Source organism: Myotis lucifugus, unplaced genomic scaffold (assembly GCF_000147115.1).
Source record: "Myotis lucifugus unplaced genomic scaffold, Myoluc2.0 scaffold_306, whole genome shotgun sequence".
NCBI lineage: Eukaryota > Metazoa > Chordata > Mammalia > Chiroptera > Vespertilionidae > Myotis > Myotis lucifugus.
In genome coordinates this window covers 1,428,040-1,450,238 of record NW_005871354.1, presented here as the reverse complement: position 1 = coordinate 1,450,238, position 22,199 = coordinate 1,428,040, and the positions used below count along the sequence as shown (strand labels likewise).

Here is a 22,199-nt window from a genome sequence, read left to right as displayed (position 1 = left end):
TCACTGTCATCAGGGTGAGCCTCTGGTACTTATTGAAAATTCTTTGCTCCCACACATTGTGGTCCTACCCAGCGCTCACACCTGCTGTTGGCACTGGCCCAACTCACACCTACTGCTGGCATCCTGCACCGGCCCAATTGTTTGGCGCCATCAGCCGATGTGTGTGGCAGCTGCTGGCCCCAATTGCCCCTGAGGGGTTCACACCTCCCCCTGCCCCTGAGGGGCGATCCGGTCAGCAGCTGCCACTCAAACCCACTAATAATGTCGGCCCTGATCGCACCCGCTTCTGGCATCAGCCCCAATCGCTCTGTGCCATCAGCGGGTGCAAGTGGGGCTGGCGCTGTCAGCACATGGGAGTGGTGGTGGCAGAAGCAGGGCTTCTGGCAGACAGCGGACAAGGGTTCCATGGCAGCAGGGGTTGGGCAGCGGCTCAGAGGATGGGCCAAGACCTGCTCCTGTGCCCACCTCAGCCTTGAGGCCCACAGTTTCTTTCAAGGTTCATGAATTCATGCACTGGGCCCCTACACCAGAATAATATTGAAAAAAAAGAAAAGACGGGGAATACCTCCTCTCTGGTTTCAGGTGTGTCACCCAAGACCTGCACCTGCCAAGTCACTGCAGCTTGGCATCTCCTGCATTGAGCATCTGCCCCCTGGTTCTCAGTGCCTGTCATAGCTGCCAGTTGGACAGTTGGACATTCAGCCACTCACTTAGGTTTTTATATATATAGACTTATGTATGTATTTGTTTTTTTATTTAGAGAGAAAGAAACATTGATTTCTTATTCCACTTATGTATGCTTTCCTTGGATGCTTCTTCTATGAGCCCTGACTTGGGGATCAACCCACAACCTTAGCGTTTCCTGACAATGCTCTAACCAACTGAGTTTCCCAGGCAGAATGGTATTTTTATTTTTGCTTTTGAAATTATTTTTGTTGTTGTTGACATTATTACGGATATGATATTTCTTTTTCTTATGTAAATTTTGCCCACTCTAGACATATCAGGGATTTTTCATTTTTTATTGTGACAGACTATTTTGCCATTATCATTATGTTTATTGCATTAATATCTATACATTTGATAATCAGACTGAAGAAAGCTGTAATTTTGTAACTGGTGAAGGAGTTGAGAGTTTATGGCAGTTTTTCAGGAAAGGCAAACTGCATGGTAAAGATTTCACCAGAAAGATATTGAGGAATGTTATGATGCAGATGGAGAAACAAATAAAGTAAAATGCAAGCAAGAGGGGCAGTTTTATTGAAGAGTAAGATAATCGCTAAAAATAAAATTATATAAAATGGCTATCTTTCCCACAAATCACATTAGCCAAATTTTTCAGTAACTCGTTTACTGACCTTATCTTCACCATCATGAAGCCTCTTGTACTCCATAAGTGTTCCATATTCTTTAAGATTAACAAACTTAAAGTCTAAATACTCATTTCCCCTTGCTTCCTTCTTTCTCTACCAGCAACTTCTGTCTTTCCATCTTTATACCATGTCTTAGGAGGGTAAAATAGGTTGACTCCATATTCCATAGAAACTGGTATAAACATGTGAGTACATACAGAGACTCCTTTTAGTGTAGTTCTTGATCCAGCAACTGCAAATGGACTACACCTGCTACGGTGGGTGAAACACACAGGAGCAGGAGCTGCCCCACAGCAACGGCTAATACAAACCCAGCTAACTCAGAACTCACCACATTCCCACTGCATTTGCTAATGATTTCAAGTGCTAGCCAAAATGAAAAGTAACAGAAACCAACACTGCACAAAATGCACCAGAAAAATGTGAAAGTTTGGGAAACACATCTTACAGCAAGACAAATACATAGGTTTTAACTTATTCTTCTGAGACCATTTACTGCCATTTTGTTCTTTGTTGCTTAAGTAGTTCACAAAATTGCTTGGAAATGGAAGCTCAGAAGTTGAGTGCCTGGACCTTCAGCAGAAATTGCTGCTGGTGATGGATTCCCCACTGAGGGATGAGTGCCTTCATTGGGAAAGGAACAACTAACAAAACCAACAACAAATTCTGAGGCCAAACATGTGTCACTCAGCAGAGCTAGACCAACTGGTTTTGGGTGTGTGTGAATGGTGTAAACGATGATCACCAAGCAGTTGCCTCCTACATCAGCCCAACTAGAAGTTATCTATTGTCCCTTATTTGCTCCTCAAATTTACAGGAGAGGCTCTCTGTAGTGACATGTGATGAGAAGGGTCTGATATTTCCTGTGCAGCCTACAATGAGGATCAAAGACATGACCCGGCTACAGAGAGGTCGGAAACACACACCAGGACTCCAGGTCAGTTGACCCTCGTGTTTCTCCATGGATCAGGGATACTCAGAGTATAGGTTATGCCAGCTCTGAGTTTCTGTGTTTCCTTGGTCAAAGAGCAACTGGAATTTAAAATTTCCCATTCCCACATCTCTGTGGAAACTAATTGTAGACCCAGAGCAGATGCCCTGTAGAAAGGTATTTCTTGGAACTCTTGTGCTTATCTAAGACTCAAATAATGCCCTGGTTCAGCTTTCCTGCACACTCATTTAAGTTATGCTACTGGAATTCATAATGTGTTGAGAAATATTTCATTTGTGATGAAAAACAACTAAGAGATGGTTGCCTTACCAAGTCTCTTAGCAAAGGTTTTCCAAATCCAGTTGAAATGCTGTCATTAATGTTTTTCCTAGTAAGAGTAACCAAGAAACATGTGGAACACTTTTCCACAACTGATTCATTTGTTCTCTGTGATGTGCAAAACCAGGGAAGACTTGAAAATGATCTGAACATTGAATGTACTTGTGAGTCAACCCACAGATCCACCAGCAGAGTGGAAGTCCTGACTGATGTGGTGTGTAGAGAACCTTGGTCCAATCACTGGCTAAATGGTAAGCAATCCAAACACAGCAATAACCCTTAGGAAGCAAGATTTAAATTTTTTTAAATGAACAGAGACATGAATGGCTGCACACTCCAGTAGAGACAAACTTCACAAATTGCACAACATCTGGAGGCAACTTACTAAACAAAACAAGAACAACCCTCTACAAAGAATATCGATTCTTTCTCATCATTGATGTTTCTATCTCTCTCTTCCTCTCCTTTCCTCTCTGAAATCAATAAAAATATATTTTTATTTTTGCAACACTAGCTGAAATTCAATGAGAATAGAAAGAAAATAAGTAAGAAAATGTGACCCGTACTAAGAAAGAAAATAGAAATTGCTTATCTCCTCCAGATGCTGGATTTCGCATAGATTTTAAAACAGCTATTATGAACATGTTCTAAGAACTGGTGGAAGCCATGTTTAAAGAATTAATGAAAATTATGATGAAAATAATGCAATGCATGGAGAATCTCAATTAAGATAGAGAGTATATGATAGACCAAATAGAATTCCAAATAGGATTTGGAGCTGAAAAATACAATGATCTAAAATGAAAAATTCATTGGGATGAATGATTTGAGATTGTAGAAGAAAGAATTCAGTGACCTTGAAAAATCAAAAGAAATTATTCTGTCTGAAGAGGAGAGAGAAGGCAATAAGGGACAGTAACAAAGCTCAAGAGACCGGATCAACATCAAGTATTGACAATCCCAGAAGGAGCAGAGAGACACTAAAGGATGGATAAGTATATTTGAAGAAATAATTGTTAAAAACTTCTCAAACGTGTTGTGGCCGGGTGGCTCAAAATGTTGTGGGTTGTATTACTGGTAAGGACACATACCTAGGTTGGAGGCTTGACTCATGGTTGGGGTGCACCGGAATCAACCCATCAATGATTCCCTCTCACATTGATGTTAATCTCTCTCTCTCTCTCTCTCTCTCTCTCTCTCTCTCTCTCTCTCTCATTAATAGATACATATCCTCAGATGAAGATTTAAATAAAAGAAAACTTCTCATCTTTAATGAAAAACATTAATGTACAGATCCAAGAAACTGAACAAATCCAAGCATGAAACACACGAGGACATACACACCTAAAGGTCAAAACTGAGAAAAGCATCTTGAAAATAAGAAATAAACAACCTATCACCAAAGGAGAGAAACATTTTGATGAATTGCTGGCTTCTCACCAAAATAATGGAAGGCAAGGATCTGTGGGATAACATATTCAAAGTTATTAAAGAAAAAAAAAGGCCTGGATGGTGTTGCTCAATGGTTGAGCATCAACTTATGAACCAGGAGGTTATGGTTCCATTCACGGTCAGAACACATGTCCAGTTTATAGGCTCAATCCTCAGTAGGGGGTGTGCAGAAGGCAGGTGGTCAATTATTCTCTCTCATCATTGATGTTTCTATCTCCCTCTTCCTCCCCTTTCCTCTCTCTGAAATCAATAAAAATATATTTTTTAAAAAACAAGGAAAACTTTAAAAAAGAAAAAAGCTGTCTGACCATGTATTATTCTATATCCAGCTAAATTATTCTTTTAAAAAAGGCATATTAAAGACATTCCCAACAAAGACTGAAAATGATTATATAAAGTGTAGTTATAGCACTGTATTTTTGAGTTGTAACACATACACATACTACATATGACAGTAATAGCAGAAACAGAAGAACAGAAGTTACTAGAATAAAGGTAATGTATTTTACCAGAATTAAATTTGTAGTATTTTGAAGTATACTAGGATAAGTTGATGTGTATTATCTTCACTAAAATGTAACTTAAATTAAAAAAATGAACATAGGTACATTTTTATCTATGGGAAAAACAGAAAACACAAAGAGAAATAGCAGATATTAAAAACAACTTTATGAATATTAAATATGAAGGAACCATACCCAGAACTCAAATAACATAAGAGATTGCCAGACTGGGTTTTAAAAGGCAAGATTCAGCTGATAAAGGACTTGTATTCATAATATGTGATTTCTTAAAATGAATAAGACAAACAACCCCCAAAAGGGTTGGGAGTCATATATTTGAATACATATCTCTCCAAAGATACACAAATGGTAAACAGCATAGGAGAGAACACTCATTATCACTTGTGCTAGGGAAATGTAAATTACATCCACGATGTGATACTGCTTTCATATCCACTAGATGGGGCCTCAGCAAAAAGACAGACTAAAAGGGGTGAGGTGAAGTAGATGAATGATGATGGAAGGCAACCTGACTTGGGGTGGTGAACACACAGTACGATATACAGATGATGATCTGCTGTGGAACTGTATACCAGAAACCTATATAATTTCACTGGCCCATGTCACTGCAATACATTCAAATTAAAAAAAAAAAAGACAGACTATAAGAAGTACTACTGTACAAGATGCAGAGACACTGGAACCCTCAAACACAGATGGTTGGAGTACAGTATTATATAGTTAGTTTGGAAATAATTCCTCAGGTTCATAAAAATTACCACAGACTCGTCAACTTTTACCCTAGAAGTCTACTAAGAGAAATGAAACACAAATCCACACAAAGACGTGTACACACACATACATATACACACACAAAGAGGGAGATGGGGGAAGGGAGGAGAAGAAAAAGAGGGAAAAGGCAATCAAAAAATTAGGCAAATGAACAAAACTGATGAATCTCTGTCAAGGGTATATGGAAGGTCCTCCTATTATTCTGGTAAATTTCTGTAAACGTGAAATTACATCAAAACTTAGAATTACCTTTAAATACTCGGGATAACAAGGAAAACAAAAGCTGACCTTCATACCTATTGGCACATGAATGACGAATAGATCTACATGGTCCAGCTGAAGTTTCTTCAGTGATGTTTCCAGGGCATGTCGAACCAATTATGGTCAAAATAAAGTAGACCAATGCTGCAATAACCAATACAATATTTTAGAAAATGGTTTGTGATGTCACACATTTGGGAACTGAAATTCAACATCATGGTTAAGAGACTGAGAAGCGAGTAACCAACCACTGTGATGGTCTCAAAATAGGAAGTCCCAAGGCTAAATTCATGTTACTTACTATAAATGAGGCCTTTAATGGGATACTGAGATTTATTTCAGTGACTGTAAGAAAACTGTCAATAAAATGTAGGTGGGCCAGGAAAAGCAACCTAAATGTTTCAAGGATTAGCAAACTCATTTCTGAAAGGAGAGTCAGAAATGTCAGGCCAGGGGAAATGGAATCTACTGCCCTACATAGGAAATGCCTGGAAGCAGGACTGCTCAGAGGTCCACATTCAGAAAACAAATCATCATTGATGTGGACACACATAGGACCATTCTGTAGAGACCTCAGCTCTCTTTGTGTTGGAAGCAGGCTTTTCCACTTAAGAAAAATTTTACAAATTTCAGTAATTTCGATGCTGACTTGAAAACAGTCTTTCCTAGTAGGGCTCCCCTCTGGGAATAATATGTCAACCTCACTTGGATATGTGCTGAGAGAATTAGCTGAAGAATGAAAGGAGTGGATCCATTTGCAGTGGCTCAGTCAATCCACAAGCAGATGGAGAAGCTAATGAGCAAGTGGTAGTTAGAATCCCTTTCATATATGAAGGTCAAACAGCCATAACTGATATACTGATATGATTTAGGTTCTTCGGCCACTCAAAGTAAGATATTGTAACGCCCCCCCCACCCCCCGCCGCAGCATTCAGGTAGAGATATGGAATAACCAGGATGTTTCTCTCCAGGAACAGGAAAATCTTATCTAGAGTTGTTGGTCCATGGGCACCTTCAGCGATGATCTTGGCTTTGATTCTGGGTGTACTGGACTTGGTCAGCTGCTTCTCACTGGCAGCAGGGATCAGTATGTCACAGCCGGCCTCTAAGATGCCCCCTTCATAAAGCTCTGCCTCAGAGAAATCCAGGATTGATCCATGCTGCAATTTGAAGTCTTCCAGTTCCTTTGGGTCAATACCATCTGGATTCCATAGACTCCCATCAGATGCACCAACACCAACATATTTAGCACCAAAGCGATGCAAATATCTCATAGAGTGAAGGCCCACATTACCAAATCCCTGAACAACAAATGTTTTATCTCCAAACCCTGGTGTCATTTCTAAAATGCTCACATAAGAAGCTTCATTGATGAAGTTTTTGATTCCATGGAAAACTCTCCAGCCAGTAGCAGAGATCCATCTCTGGACTGATGGGCTTGCCAGTGCCATAGGCAAGGGCATTAATAGCATAGTGCCCGATGGTGCTAGCACAGGTGTCCGAAATCCAGGATATCTCTCGCTCCCCGTGCTCATGTCTGGGGCAGGCACAACAATGCCCAGACCAATGAAGCCCTTCTTTGCCAGTTCCATGGTAAACCTCCTTGTGATCTTTCCCAACTCATTATCGGTATAGTTCTTGGGGTTGATCATAACACCAGCTTTGGCACCCCCAAATGGCACATGAACATGTCCTCAGAGAAGCCAAAGCTTTCACTTCATCTACACTCACCTCAGTGCTGTCAGGAATAGCTACCTCCCTGGCAGGGCGTGCGGTGCTGGCGGTGCTGGACCTGGTAGCCCTGGATGACCTCCCAGGAACTGTCCTGGCGCCAGATGGGGAAGGACAGGCTCAGCACATGGTTGCAGGGCTTGATGATCCGCATGATGCCGCGCACCCGCTTCTGCTCCTCCCTCCCTCTCCCTCCAGGGTCTTGAGGTCCTCCACCAGCTTGTCCTCCATGATGCTGGCTCACAGTGGAAGAAGCCCTCCACCCTCCTGAAGAAGTCAGGTCGTCCTGGCGGTCAGCCGCTGCCTGGCTGTAGTGTCACCAGGAAGGTGGCGGGAGCTCCGGCTGCAGGGTGGCAGCTGCGGGCAGCCTGCAGGCCAGGCCAGCCCAGCAGCGCAGCCAAGTCAGCTGCAGCGGAGCCCAGGGCTGCAGCCCGATGCCTCGCCCAGGCAGTGGGACATGGTTGGGGCAGAGGAGAAGTTCTCTGAGAGGCTCGGGACCATGGGAGGGAGGGATGGCCCTGCAAGGGCTGCCCTTTTAAGCCGCAGCTTCCTGCCCTCAGGAGCGGTCCCTCCCCTTGGCGCCCACTGCCTACCTGGGAGGAAGGACTTTGGGCTCCGGCCAAGGTGGCAGGTGAATGGCAGGGCTGGGGCGGGGGGCCCTGGCCTCCCTGGAGCCTTGCCTCCTCCTCCTCCTCCTCCTCCTCCTCCTGCTCCTCCTCCTCCTCCTCCTCCTCCTCCTCCTCCTCCTCTTCCATGGCCTCCCAGGCCTCCCTGGCAATGGCGCATGCAGGTCAGGCTGCAAGACCCCAGATTTTTATTTTGTTTTCCTCTTCAACATTTTTGACACTGTTCTAATAGTTTTATTCAGTATTGAAAGGTTTTTAGGAAATTTTGACAGTCTTTTTGTACAAAATATTTTTTTGAAAAAAACACTTGTTAACTTATTCTATTTTAACTGGCCAAATTCTATAAAAAGTTAAGAAATAAAAATAGAAAATGACAAGCCTCACTGCATGGCCCACGTGACTGTGCAAGCCCCATGCGGATCCGAGCACATTGCCGGGCATGCGCACTTGAGCCTCCTCAGTTGCTGCGCATGCGCCTGGCTGCCAGCATCCTGGGAGGAGAAGGAAGGGAGGCGGCCGTCTTCCTGCATCGCATCCTTTCTCCCATTAAGACTGAACTGGTGGATGCAGAGAGCAGCGCCCCCAGGACTCTAGTGAGCATGGGAGAGTGGGAGGAGGAGCCCGGGCGTGGTAGGGGCTGGTGCGGGTTCTGTGGCCTCCTAGGGGGAGGGCCCGAGGTCAGAGCCTCTCTCCTCTCAGGCATCATGGCCACGGGGGCCTGGGAGTGCCCGCGTGACCTGGACAAGGAGGGTGGTGCGCCCACGTGGACAGGGATCAGCAAGAGTCTGGGGTATTATTTCAGGTGCCTGGGTCCTGTGGGCACCAGGAACGGGATCACAGGATCCAGAGTCGTCCTTGGAGCCCTGGGCAGGGGGTGGGGCGGCGGTAAAGGAAAGGCCTAGAAAGGGGAAGGCCCGGGGACCGCATCCGCCCGGGGACCACAGCAGCGCCCTGGAGTTTGCAGTGCGCCAAGCAGAGGCCAAGGGAGAGGCGGGCACCCCCGCTGGCCAGCTCTGCCTCCCTGCCCACAGCACAGGCAGCCTGCAGAGCCTCGGGCCTGTCTGTGGTCCAGCTGAGCTCTATTTAAGGGGAAATGGGCCTCTTCACCGGGAGGGCGGCAAGAGCAACCATCTCGCAAGTGTCTCTCAAGCAGCATTTTCCTAAATGTCTTCATACCGGGGATCCAGTCCTCGCCTTTGTCACCCGCTTGAGGGGATGACCCTGCCAGAGGGTCATGACATGATGTCTTCGCAAGCCCATGTGCTTGGTATAACCAGAAAGCCTGCGCACATATTTTTAAAGTACTTTCAAAGTTAAAATAAAAGAAAGAAATCATTTAACCAAGAAAGTAGTATAGCTATTCTTTTAAGTACATTATCCTAAACCAAAATGTTCTACTTCCAGTGTGAACTATGAGTTGGCCTGTAAGTGCAAGATCCTTGTGGAAAAGAATACTAGGGGAAGATGAAGAGTCTCCCCAGTCTCCCCAGCCAGTTGAACCCGTGGTTGTGAGTCCTCCAGTGTCTATTACCAAACATTTATTTTTCTGAAAGTTCTGTTTAAAGAAAATAGATAAAGTGGGAAAAGCTTCAGTTCTGGTAAGGAGAAGGAAGCATTGATCCAGGATAATTCCATAGGAAGGTTTCATTGTTTTAGGAAGATTCCATTCTGTAGTTGCCTATAGAAATATGCCCTATGATTCCTTTCTCCTGCCCTTTTTCTTAAATATAAATTCTTTATTGTTGAAATTATTACATATGTCTCCTTTCTCCCCTATTGACCCCTCTCTGGCCATTCCTGCCCTGCGCCCTCCCCCCCACATGTCCTGCCCCCTACTGTCCGTGTCCATTGGTTATGCTTATATGCATGCATTCAAGTCCTTTGATTGACTTCTTACCCGTCCCCTCTTCCCCTCTCCCCTGCCTTCCCTCCATGGCTAGTGTGTCTGTTCATGCTTCTGTGTCTCTGGACCTATTTTTGTTCATTAGTTTACACTGTTCATTACATTCCACAAATGAATGAGATCATGTGATATTTATCTTTCACTGACTGGCTTATTTCACTTAGGATAATGCTTTCCAGTTCCATCCATGCTGCTGTAAAAGTTCCTTCTTTTTTACAACAGCATAATATTCCATTGTGTAGATGTGCCACAGTTTTCTAATCCATTCATCTGCTGGTGGACACTTAGGCTGCTACCAAATCTTAGCTATGGTGAATTGTGCTGCTATGAACATAGGGATGCATATATTCTTTCTGATTGGTGTTTCTGGCTTCTTGGGATAGTGTCCTAGAAGTGGGATCACTGAGTCAAATAGGAGTTCCATTTTTAGTTTTTTGAGGAAACTTCATACTGTTTTCCACAGTGGCTGCACCAGTCTGCATTCCCACCAGCAGTGTATAAGGGTTCTCTTTTCTCCGCATCCTCACCTGCACTGGTCATTTGTTGATTTGTTGATGATAGTTCATCCTGACAGGGGTGAGATGGTACCTCATTGTTGTTTTGGTTTGCATCCCTCGGATGATTAGTGACTTTGAGCATGTTTTCATATGCCTCTTGGCCTTCTGTATGTCCACTCTCGGTAAGTGTCTGTTAGGTCCTTTGCCCATTTTTTGAATGGATTGTTTATCTTCCTTTTGTTAAGTTGTACGAGTTCCCTGTAACTTTTGGAGATTAAAACCTTATCAGATATAAAATTGGAAAATGACGTTCTCCCAGACAGTGGGCTCTCTTGTTATTTTGTTGATGGTTTCTTTTGCTGTGCAGAAGCTTTTTATTTTGATGTATTCCCATTTGTTTATGTTATTCTCAATTTCCATTGCCTTAGTAAACATATTGCGATGAGATATGTCTGATATTTTGCTGCCTATGGATTCTTGTAGGATTTTTATGACTTCCTGTCTTACATTTAAGTCTTTTATCCATTTTTGAGTTTATTTTTATGTGTGGTGTAAATTGGTGGTCTAGTTTCATTTTTTGCATGTATCTGTCCAATTTTCCCAATACCATTTACTGTAGAGACTGTCTTGACTCCATTGTATACTCTTGCTTCCTTTGTCAAATATTAATTGAGCATAGTGGCTTGGGTCGATTTCTCGGTCCTCTGTTCTATTCTATTGATCTATATATCTGTTCTTGTGCCAGTACCAGGCAGTTTTGAGAACAGTGGCTTTGTAATATAACTTGGTATCTGGTCCTGTGATCCCTCTAACTTTGTTCGTTCTCAGGATTGCTGCAGCTATTTCAGGGTCCTTTTTTATTCCATATAAATTTTTGGAGTGTTTGTTCTAGGTCTGTGAAATATGCTGTTGGTATTTTTAAAAATATTTTTATTGATTTTAGAGAGGGGGAGTGGGAGGGAGAGATAGAAACATCAATGATGAGAGAGAATAGTTGATTGGCTGCGTCCTGCACGCCCCCTACTGAGGATTGAGCCCACAACCCGAGCATTTGCCCTTGACCAGAATCGAACCCAGGGTCCTTCAGTCTGCATGCTGATGCTCTATCTACTGAGCCAAACCAGCTAGGGCTGCCGTTGATATTTTAATGGGGATTGCGTTGAATCTATAGATTGCTTTAGGTAGTATTGACATTTTAATGATGTTGATTCTACCAATCCACGAACAGGGTATATTCTGTCACTTGTTTATATCTTCCTCTGTCTCTCTTTTTCAATGTCCTGTAGTTTTCTGAATACAGGTCTTTTATCTCCTTAGTTAAGTTTATTCCTACGTATTTTAATTTCTTTTGTTGCCATGGTAAAAGGAATTGTTTGTTGTTTTGTTTGTTTATTTGTTTGTTTTTAGTATCTCTTCCTGTGAGTTCATTATTGGTGTATAAAAATGCCATAGGTTTCTGGGTGTTAATTTTGAATCCTGCTATGCTGCCAAATTTATTTATTAAATCTAGTATTTTTTTGATGGAGTCTTTAGGGTTTTATATACAATATCATGTCATCTGTGAAAGACAGTTTTACTTTTTCCTTTTTGATTAGGATGCCATTTATTTATTCTTCTTGTCTGATTTGGCTAGCACTTTCCAGTACTGTGTTGAACAGGAGTGGTGAAAGTGGGCATCCCTGTCTTGTTCCTGTTCTTAGAGGTAATGGCACAGTCTTTTAAATGAATAAGATAATAACAATATCCTTCATATAAAACTTTCATCAAAGGTTGAAGGAAAGAAGGAACAGAAATGTAGTAAAAGGGAAGTGTCAGGAAACATGTATGATGGTGCTCATGATGACACTGACAGTGATGGATTGAGTCAGTAAAGTAACAGTGAACAAACTGATAACCAGCGACCAAATGATAAAATTAATGAAAAAAAAACACAATCGTTTTAATGAAAAAGGTAATAATATCCTTAATTTCAAACTTTCATCAAAGGTTGAAGAAAGAAAGGAGCAGAAAAGTAGTAAAAGGGAAGTCTCAGAAAACATGTATGATTGTGCTAATGATGATAGTGATAGTGATGGATTGAGGCAGCAAAGCAACAGTGAACAAACTGATAAGCAGCAGCTTCCTGTTATGGAGAATGCAGATTCTGATAGGTAAGCCTATAGTAGTATATTACAACTTTAGCTGATATTCATGATTAACAAAGTCAATATTTTTACTAGCAAGATTTAACCTTGCTTGGGAATCAGAAAAATGCAAATCAACAATGACATACCATTTTTTTGAACTTATAATGATAAATATTGCATTTAAAAAAATTGGCATTCTCATGTGCTATTTGTAGATGACATTGGCAAAACTTTTTTGAAAGGAAATTGAGCTGGTTCCAAGATTTCAAGTATGTTATTCTTTTATCCCAATAGCTTCACTTCCAGAACGAGATCCCACATGAAAACATGACTTGTATAAACACACATACACAGTCTAAGGACATTAATTATATATTATTATGTGTATACAACATAAAGTAGGGCATTATGTATTTACCAGAGGCCTGATGAAGGAATTTGTACTTGGGTAGGGTCTGGCCAGCCGGCCCCGATTGGGGCCAATAGGGCCTGGCCAGCTGGGGGGAGGGGCCATGGCGGTTGGCCAGCTGCCTGGCTGGCTTGCTGGCTGGCTCCCGCCCCCTGGTCCAACTCCTGGTTGAACTCCCTGTCAAACATATGTATGTTAACGATATTTATTGCAACATTACATACCAAAATGTTGGAAGTAATGTAAATACCTATCTATAGGAAATACTTTATTAAGCCCATAAAATAATGGAGTATGCAACCACTGAAACTGTAGGCCTAGTCTACAGTATACTGATTGTCTCACGATTGACGTGTATTTAAAGCATTGGATTTAATCTCATGTCTTAAGCAAATTTTGTACTAATACTTTTAATATCTGCTCATTTATAAAAGGAGCATAATGCTACACTGGCACTTTACTTTGCTTCCATTGAAATGGATAGTTATTAGCTTTTTGTGTTTTGTTTCTAATACCTGAGTGCTCAAATATTGGACCCTCAATTTAACCTGAAAGCTGAGGGATTTCACAAGGCAATTTGTTCTAAATCTTATATACAAATTTCAGTATATTGAGTAAAACCTATTAAAACCCATCAGGGTATTAATCTGTTAGATCAGGGGTTGACAGGCCTTTTCTGTAAAGGGCAGATAGTATTGTAGGCTTTGTGAACCATCGAGTCTCTGAAATCTGTCATAGACACTAGGTAAAGGAATGGGTGTAACTGTGTTCCAATAAAACTATTGACAAAAACAGGCTCTGGGCTGGATTTAGCCTGTAGGCATTCATTTGCTGACCCTTTCATTATAGACCAAGGTGTTCCTAATATAGGGACTTTTCTTTTTGAAAGGTACCTTGCATGCATGCCTTTATCCTTCCTTTTTAAGGAGAATACATTTCAGTATGCACCACCCAATTTTTCAGAAGGGACTTCATATTACACAACTTACAAAAATTCAGTTTATAAAGTAAGAATAGTACCTAAATGGTTGCCCCTTTATTTCTGTTACACAATTTTAATATTACTAATAACAGTGTACTTTGTATACTTGAGTCATGTAAAATATTCTAGAATTGGATGATATTCATCTAGCAAGAAATATTCCCATTGTCTTTTTTTTAAAAAAATATATTTTACTGGTTTTTTTTTTTTTTTTTACAGAGAGGAAGGGAGAGAGATAGAGAGTTAGAAACACTGATGAGAGAGAAACATTGATCAGCTGCCTCCTGCCTATCTCCCACTGGGGATGTGCCTGCAACCCAGGTACATGCCCTTGACCGGAATCGAACCTGGGACCTTTCAGTCCACAGGCCAAAGCTCTATCCACTGAGCCAAACCGGTTTCGGCCCTCCCATTGTCTTTGTAAGAACATGAAACAAGGTAATCAGGTTACATAATATTATATATCTAGAAAAATTTCATAGAGGTCTTTTAGTTGTATAATAGTGTGAATTTATTATTTACTATCAAGTATGGCAGGTTTAAAACCACATAGTGCCACAGATAGGTAATGAAAACATTTAAGTATTACAAATATACTTCATAGTCATTATGAAAGGATTGAAAGTTACAACTAAACATGAAACAGATGAGATGATCCAAGGTCATGCCATTGAGCTACAGAGTCCTTAAAGGAACGATCTGTTCTCCATGATTCTACTTTCCCTTCCATGCACGCTTGAACCCACTCAAGTAATGTTCAGTCCCATCTTTTCTCCAAAATTGTTTTTTCTTAAGGTTAGTAATTGTTTTCCCTTTAATAAATCTAAACATAATTTTAACTTCGTTTTACATGCCTTATCAGCAATAACTGACCTGATGGAAAACTTTTTTTTTTCATTTTTTGGCTTTCAGGACTGAATTTTCAGAGAGGAAGCATGTTTACTGGGTTTCCTCCTTGCCTGCTTCGTCTGTCCTTCTCAGTCTGTTTTGTTTTTCCTCATCTCCCACCTTTTCTACATCCAAGTGTTCTGTTCCTCCTCATTTCCGACCTTTTACACATTCAAGTGTCCTGGCATTCATCTTTTTATCATCACTTTAATAACTTGTATAGTCTAATGATCTTCAAATTTATATCGCCAGCCCAGATTTCTCTCCTTAATTCCATACTTTACATCAAACTGCCTGCATGATATATTTTTTAAAATAGTTATTGGGTGTTGCTGACTTCAGATGTCCAAAATTGAACTACTGATAGTCTTTCTCATACCTGCCTTTAAGTGATCTTTCTTGTTTGAGTTAATGACAGCTCTTCAATTGCTCTGCCAAAAAGTTGGTATCATCCTGTCTCTTTGTCTTAAACCTCACATCTAATCAGTCAGCAAATCTTGTCAGGTTACCTTCAAAATACAATAAAACCTCAAAGTAATGGACTAGTTTGAGAGAGTGGTTGTCCCTTAAAGTGCAATGTCCATTATATTTCATGAGGTAGGTTTTCCAAATGTGTATGTTTAAAATTGACACATTAGTTTACCTGTTTTTACATATGTAGATACATCATGTAAGTATATATGAAGTATATATGAAAAGTTTAACTTCACAGAAAAGTTTTCTATATGTATGATTGCTTATGTACTAACCATAATTTTGAGACTGTAATAAACAAATATGCAATCTAAATCTAAGTAAACATTTTTCTGAAAATCCACTTTAATTATATTTAACTAAATGAATAAACAATATTCTTAAAAACAAAACAAAATTAAAATTTTTAAGAACATAAAATGTTTTTCCTATTTAATGGTGTTTGGATGATGATAAATCCAGACACTCCCACTGTAGTGTGACATTAATGTCCCATGTCAAGGTGCTTGCTTTAGGTAATCCTGCTTTGAATACTATAAAATGTCAAGTTTTGTTTGAACTTTTGAAGTGTGCAATTTTTTTTGGAATTCATGAAATTTCAAAGATGGGTGTAATAGAGCTGCTTGTCATTATCTGATGAATTGTCAATAAGTGTTATGAGATAATCCAGATGGGACTAATCACTAATAACTTTATTTTTAGGGTGCATTGTTTCTTCTTCCTCCTCATCTTCACTCCCATCCTCATCTTCCAAGGTCATCACCTCATCTGCTATTTTACTTTCAGTCATAATGAGATACCAAGGGTCACCTTCATCTTCGTCTAACCACTCTAAAGCACCTTCCTCAGCTACTACTTCTTCATCAATATTCTGTGTTGTCCTACAGTAATCAGTAACCTCCAGCCCTTCGAATTCCAAGTCTGCCTTCATGGTCCAGCAAATTCTTCCAAAGTTTTTGGACTTTTACTTCTTTTCATGCTCCAGCAAAATTTAAAAGTTGCTGATTTTAATCTATAACTATTTAAGTTTTGTATGGTACATGGTCCTCTTGTATCTTAATTATTATCTTCACCCTGCAATACAACCATTACTTCCTCTAAAAACTTTTTGAGATATATTCATTTGGTTGCTAGGATTATCTCCAGGTCCATGGTCTGGATGAGTGATACTGTATTTTTTGGCAAAAACATACATCTACATTTGCCATCTTCTTGCAATTCTGGTGCAATTTTTGCAAATCAATAAACATACATTACATAAACAAATTGAAAGACAAAAATCACATGATCATACCAATAGACATAGAAAAATCATTTGAGAAAATCCAACATCCATTTGTTTATAAACACTCTCAGCAAATTGGAATAGTGGGAATAGAGAGATGAAGGGAGGGAGGGAGGAGGAAGGGAGAGAGACAGGGAGACAGACATAGATGTGAGAGGGAAACGTTAATCAGTTGCCTCCCACAGGCACCCCAACAGGTCAAACAGGAAACCTGGGTGCCCTGAGTTGGAATCAAACTCACATTTTGGTGTCTGGAACGATGCTCCAACCAACTGAGGTACCCAGCCCAGGCTAACCAGATGTTTGCTGTTTAACAGTTGCCTCCCAGCCCTGCCAGTGTGGCTCAGTGGTTGATTGTCAACATATGAACCAGATGGTCATGGTTCATTGCCATGGGGGGCCATGCAGGAGGCAGCTGATCAGTGATTCTCTCTCTTCACTGATGTTTCTATTTTTCTCTCCCTCTCCCTTCTTCTCTGAAATCAATAAAAAGTATTTTTAAAACTTTGCTTTCCATTAGCTATGTTCAAAAATAAAAACTATTTCCTATTCTATAATTAGAGACTTATTTTTGAAGTTTGGGTCAAGAGGAATTCTTTAATAATTGCTCTTAGGAAGAGTTCTCCTCCCCTCTTCAGTATGGTTTCATTGTGTTTGGAAAGAGAAGGGAGTGGGGAAAAGAGATAGAAACATCAATAATGAGAGAGAATCATCATTAGGCCACCTCATGCACTCCTCCTACTGAGGATTGAGCCAGCAACCAGGGCATGTGCCCTGACTGGGAATTGTTCAGATGACCTCTTGATTCATGGATTGAACCTCAACCACTGTGTGACCCCAGCCAGGCAATCTCCACCCGCCTTTTTTTAGATGTTTAATGTTAACCAGGAGAGTTACTTGCATTGATAGTTAGAAAATGACAAGAAACCAATTTATTTATTTACTTAATTATATATAAATATATATATGTATGTATATATATATTAGAGCCCTGATGTGTGAAATTCGTGCAAGGGGCTCGGTGCTCGCAGCAGGGGTGGCTTGCCTCGGCCCAAGGCAACTGTGGTGGCTGCCTCAGCGCTCGCAGCCCCAGCTTCACCGGGAAGGTCGTCTGGGAGGACATTCAGAAGGACATCTGGTCTAATTAGCATATTATGCTTTTATTATTATAGACTAGGGGCCCAGTGCATGAATTAGTGCACCTTGAAAGGAACTGTGGGCTGCAAGGCTGTGGAAGGCACAGAGGTGGGTCTCGGCCCATCTTCCACATCCCTGCCTGGCCCCTCCCACTGTAGCCCCTGGTCCCCTGTCTGCTAGGAGCCCCACTCCTGCTGCCATTGCTCCCATGTGCTGACAGTGCCGGCCCTGCTCGCACCACCTGAAGGTGTGGAGCAGTTGGGGCTGGCACCAGCAGTGGGTGTGAGCAGGGCTGGCACTGTCAGCATGTGCAAGCGGCAGCTGCTTCCCCAGTCCCCCCTTAGGAGCAAGGGGAGGTGGAGAAGCCCTCGGGTAATCAGGGCCAGCAGCCACCACTCGCACCTGCTAATGGTGCCAAGCAATCTTGACCAGTGCCGGGCCCTGGCAGCTGGTGTGAGAGGTGGCTCTGGCGCTGGCTGCGGGTGCGAGTGGGGCCGTCACTAACAGTGGACATGAATAGCAGCTCCAGCTCTGGCAGCGGGTGTGAGTGGGGTCCTCGCCGGCAGTGGATGCAAGAGGCAGTTACTGGCCTTGATCTCTCCTCAGGAGCCGGGGAGGTGGAGAAGCTCGGAGGGGTAATCAGGGTTGGCAGCCACCACTTGCACCCGCTGATAGCGCCGAGCGGTCAGGGCCAGTGCCAGGCACTGGTAGTGGATGCGAGTGGTGCCGGCGCTGGCAGCAGGTGTGACTGCCGAGTAGGACTGCGTTGCACGGGAGCAAAGAATTTTCAGTAACTACCAGAGGCTTACCCAGATGACAGCGACCAGTGTCCTGCCTTGGTCTGGGCCCCCCCCCCACCTGCTACACCATCCTGCAGCGGCCAATGCCAGCCATGTTCCACACAGGCCCCCTGGTGGTCAGCATACATCATAGCAACCAGTTGTTTAGATGTTCCAGTTGTTACATTGTTCAGTCTATTTGCATATTAGCCTTTTATTATATAGTACGGATATATATAAAATTCTCACCGAGGATTTGTTCTTATTGATTTTAGAGAGAGAGAGTAACATTGATGTGAGAGGGAAATATCTATTGGTTGCCTCCTGCTATTTGCCCCATCCAGGAATTTAACCAGAAACCCAGGTACGTGCCTTGATGGGGAATCAAACTGTCAACCTATTGGTATACAGGATGATGCTTCAATCAACTGAGCTACCCTCACAGGTTATTTTTCTACATTTTTGAAGATATATAATCATGATATTCTTATGCATGCACTTACTCCATGAAAATGTAATTATACTTTTCTCTTGGTACATCTAGATTTTTATATTAAGAGTAGAGGCCAGGTGCATGAAATACATGTATGGGTAGGGTCCCTAGGCTTGGCCAGTGATCAGAGCAGATCTGGTTCTTCTGGCTGCCGGCCAGGGCCTTTCTTCGTTCTGTGCTGCCCCATGGTGATAAGCGCCTATCAGAGCAAGTGATTGAACTCCTGGTCTCCTAGTCAAACTCCAGAGTGGACAATTTGCATATTCAGCTTACATATATATATATATATATATATAGATAGATAGATAGATTGATAGATAGATAGATAGATTAGATTGTAGGCTAAACGTATATAAAAGTTACCAAATACTTTGATTTTCAAAGAAAATCATAACTAATTGGTTTCTTGTCATTTTCTAATTATATATAGAATGACATGTGGGTATTTTATTTTTTCAAATTTCTAATTTTTCCTGGCTTTCTTGAGATATATTTGATATGTAACATTGCATATGTTGAAGGTATACAGTGTATTTATTTGGCACACTTTTTTTGTTGTTAAATGATCAGCAAGGGAGTGTTTGTTCACATTCCCATTAGATCACATAATTAGAAAAATCTTTTCTGTGGTGAGAATACTCCCTTAGCAACTTTCAAGTATACAGTACAGTGCTGTTAACTATAATTACCATGCTGTACATCAGATCCCCAGAAATTATCATCTTATAACTGAAAGCTTATACCTTTGATTAACAGCTCCCCAATTTCTCCATAACCTCAGCCCCTGTCTACCACCACTGTATTCTCTAACTTTATGAGTTCAGCTACTTTAGATTCCACATGTAAGTTAGATCATGCAGTATTTGTCCTTTTCTGTCTGACTTAATTTTACTCACTCTGGTATGTATATATGCCATACAGTCAAGGTTCACCCATGAGCGGTTAGGAGCCAGCAGTCCCAGATTGTGAGAGGGATGTCTGACTGCAGTTCAGGCCCAATTCCTGTGGGACCTAAATCGCCAATTGGACATTTGCCAAGGGGTCCCAGATTAGAGAGGGTGCAGGCTGGGCTGAGGGACAACCCCACCCTCAGTGTATGAGCACCAGGCCTCTAGTCATATATGAGCATTTATTCCAATAATGCTGGCAGTATGGGAGAGCAGCAGGTCATCCAAGAATATTGGCTCTGTACACCTCCACCCCAATAAACCAGCTGCTTGTATGGGGTAGAAGGACAAAAGATTACATGGGGAAGTAGGCAAAATGAATAAGAATGTGTATGCAAAAGGAATAAAAATGGGTATTACGGGCATAGAGAATTAGGCAAAAAGAATAAAGATGGGTATAATGTTTACATATTACAGATAATGCAAGCTAGGGGATTGCAAAGGTTGGGCACCTCTGCGACTCCATTGTTGCACCAAGAAGGTTGCTAATCTTTTGATGAAAATAGGCAGCTAAGGAGGATGGCCACATTTTCAGGTTAACTCCAAGGTCTGAAGGAGGTGGAAGTACTCCCAGCCAGATCAGATTATACTTTCTTTAATAAGAAAAATCAATCACAGTTAAGAGAACATGATTAATATTTCTCATAGCTTTAGCCAGTCTCTATTATTCTATTTATTTCTCATGCCTAAGGAAATACCATTGGATATGTATGTGCTTGTGTTTGTGTGTGTGTATACACACATGCTATATATATATGTGTATATATATATATATGTATATGTACATACACATGCACATTCATATAGGTAATACATACATACAAACAGCATGCAAACATACGTACCACATCCTCTCTATTCATCTATTGGTGAACACTTTGTTTATATATCTTGGCTATTGTGCATGACGCTGCAGTGAATATGGGAATGCAGATATCTCTTTGAGGTGGTGACAAAAAATGTATGACTGCTCTCTAAATGTTGTTATGTCCATTTGGTCTAATGTTTGGTTCAAGTTTAACATTTCCTTCTTGATATTTTGTCTAGATGATCTATTCATTGCTGAAAGTAGGGTATTGATGCCCCCTGCTATTATAGTATTGTTGTCTATTTCTACTTCTGTTAGTATTTGTTCAATATTTTTAGGGGAACCAATGTTGGGTGCATACCTATTTACAATTGTTATATCTTCTCCATGAAGTGATCTCCTTATCATCTCTAATAAAAGGGTAATATGTAAAGTAACCATCACTCTGTGACAAAGATGGTGGCACCCATAGTGGCTGGGGCAGGATGCTGGTGGCGTCACCCCAGCAACGTGAGCCCAGCGTCAGTGCCCCTACCTTGCAGAGGCTGGGGAGGGGAGCAGCCTCAGGCCGGAGGCTGGGGTGAGGAAAACTGGGCTCTTGGCTATGTGAGCCCAGCATCCACGCCCCCGCTGCACAGAGGGAGGGGAGGGCAGGGGCCCTGGCCAAATGGAAGGTGGGGAGGGAAGGGGCCTTGGGCTGGAGGCCCTGGCAGCGTGGACGGAGGGGAGGGAAGGGTACTTGGGCCAGAAGTGGAAGCCTAGAGCATGGGCAGCACCAGGAATGCTGGGAATTGTAGTTCTGGTGCCAGCCCATGGACCGGAAGTGGAAGCCAAGAGCATGGGGAGCACCAGGAATGCTGGGAATCGTGGTTCTGGTGGCAGACACGTTGCGTGATCTCCTAGACCAGTGATGGCAAACCTTTTGAGCTCGGTGTGTCAGCATTTTGAAAAACCCTAAATTAACTCTGGTGCCGTGTCACATATAGAAATTTTTTGATATTTGCAACCATAGTAAGAAAAAGATTTATATTTTTGATATTTATTTTATATATTTAAATGCCATTTAACAAAGAAAAATCAACCAGAAAAATGAGTTCGCGTGTCACCTCTGACACGAGTGCCATAGGTTCACCATCACTGTCCTAGACACTCGAGCGAAGTGAGCCTGGAGCAAGTTACTGTTGCGGGTGGGGGATGGAGGGAAAGCAAAGGTGAGAGACATAAGTCAGAGTGTTGAACAATTAAAAGGAAGATATCCTGAAACTTCTAGGAAATCTCCATTAAAACTTTGAATCACCACGGAAACTTGGGAGAGGTTTAGAATGTTTTCTTTTTAAACAAAAACAAAAACAAAACAGGAACATAAAAACACTTTTACACCAGCACGCACCACATTTATACCACAAAATACCACCAAATCAGTTTCAATTGTGCAGAGATACAGAACAAGTCCCTGAACAGAG

At 41.7% G+C, this 22,199-nt stretch overlaps 1 pseudogene; it reads right to left on the bottom strand.

The window, feature by feature from the left end:
* Positions 1-6,416: 6,416 nt before the first annotated feature.
* On the bottom strand, positions 6,417-16,218 carry LOC102423319 (annotated as a pseudogene).
* Positions 16,219-22,199: the final 5,981 nt, after the last annotated feature.